Source organism: Macrobrachium nipponense, chromosome 44, assembly GCF_015104395.2.
Source record: "Macrobrachium nipponense isolate FS-2020 chromosome 44, ASM1510439v2, whole genome shotgun sequence".
Lineage (NCBI taxonomy): Eukaryota > Metazoa > Arthropoda > Malacostraca > Decapoda > Palaemonidae > Macrobrachium > Macrobrachium nipponense.
The window spans coordinates 48,878,522-48,878,836 of NC_087221.1; positions in this window are offsets into that span (position 1 = coordinate 48,878,522).

Below are 315 nucleotides of genomic sequence, written 5' to 3' on the forward strand. Positions count from 1 at the left end.
CTTGTCCTTTACTTGGCGAATATGTATGTATGTATGTATATATATATATATATATATATATATATATATATATATATATATAATGATAATAGTAAAAATTCATTATAACGCGTAGAGAAACAATTAACGAATTTAACAAGAACTACAATAATTATGCTGTTATCAACATAGTTATATTGGAACCTATTTTCTCCAGTTATACTGTAAATTAATTTCTTCCATAAGGGTAAAAAACTACTTTTTTATTTACCATAATTGTAACACCTTTTTGTCTGCGTGAAAAATATAACTGGTCCTTTTATCTGCAGAAATTCG